Genomic DNA, 1,465 nt, shown 5'->3' on the forward strand with positions numbered 1-1,465 from the left:
TTCAGTAGTGTCTAAGAAGTCAGTGTCTAGAAGAAGTGTCTAGAATGTACATGCATTGAATGCTTATACAGCTGCTTCACACTTAAGGTAACTGCAGCCAGGCTGAAATTGTATCAAGTCTTTAAAAACATAATTAAGGCTCAACTGACACTGTAGGACCAATATTTTCAGGATGCTGCAAAAGGCTCCAGTCTTACCCTCAACCTTGTTCACCCTCGTATACATAATGTATAAAACAAAGTCCAGTTCCCCACTGTATAGCATTACAATCTATTCAGCAATCAATAAAATACAAGGATAAACAGGTGTCACAGGAGAAAACATGTTTACAGTGTTCCAATTCCCCCCCCCCCCCCCCCCCCCCCCCCTTCCCTCTCCCAACATCACAAGGAAGAATACAAAATTACACTAACACTATTCACAAAGGCGGCAAATAACAGCAGACCTCATCTGATAGTCGATAATGCAAGAGTTCTGTAAAGGTGAGAAAGAACCCACCCTCCAAAGTGTACTATTATGGCATCTACTATGGCATGTGCTTCAAATCTTACTTTAAACAGCTAGTCAATATTTACTAATTTACATGCAATATTACATTCATTTGAAGTCTTCCTGAACTACGGTATATTTTGTACGAAAATATTGAAATGATCTCCTAAAATGAAATGCTACGTATCAAAACAGGTTTCATTCAGAGCCTCTTTCTTGTTTATATATCTATATTTATTTAGCCAAAGCTATAATACAGCAAGTAACTAACTGTGGACAGCGAAGAGCCAATGACTTCTTGTTCACCATTTTCTTTATTTCTGTGTTTTTATCCCAGCCATCAACTCAGGGTTAACTATTTTGAATGACATTAAAAGCACCTTACTAATATCCCCACAAGATACTTCAAAAAGACAACCAAACACAGAAACAGATTCATTTTCCTGAAGAGCTTGACTGCTTGGCAAAATACCCAAATATACTTATTAACCCATCAACACCCCCACCCCCAGGCCTAAAACTAATTTATTCAGAATAGGAACGATACCACTTTATTCTGAAAAGGTTAAATAAAAACAACAGTTTGAACCCCTCTAGGTTACAAGGGGGATACACAAGTAACTTAGCTCACAGTAAAGACCAAAATGGTTCAAACTGCAATTCATTTGAAATTTTAAAATGCGCTCCTTTCGTTTAGATCCTGTCTGAGGCATAACCTAATTAAAACAACTTAACAGGACTGAAGAAGTTGGGAACAAACAGAGATACATGGAAAAGAATATGAAAGCCCTGTAGGCCGCAGGTATTGTAAGTGCCCCACTCCCTAATTTAGACTAGATTTTGTATTACATTAAATAGCTCCTCAAAAAGAAGCCTCTGTAAAATGTGGAATTTCAGTGTACTTGACTCTTACAAAGCCAAGTATTGCCTGCAGATATATGTAAACCCCTACCCCCCCCCCCCCCCCCCCCCCCCA

Source organism: Polyodon spathula, chromosome 1 (genome assembly GCF_017654505.1).
Source record: "Polyodon spathula isolate WHYD16114869_AA chromosome 1, ASM1765450v1, whole genome shotgun sequence".
Lineage (NCBI taxonomy): Eukaryota > Metazoa > Chordata > Actinopteri > Acipenseriformes > Polyodontidae > Polyodon > Polyodon spathula.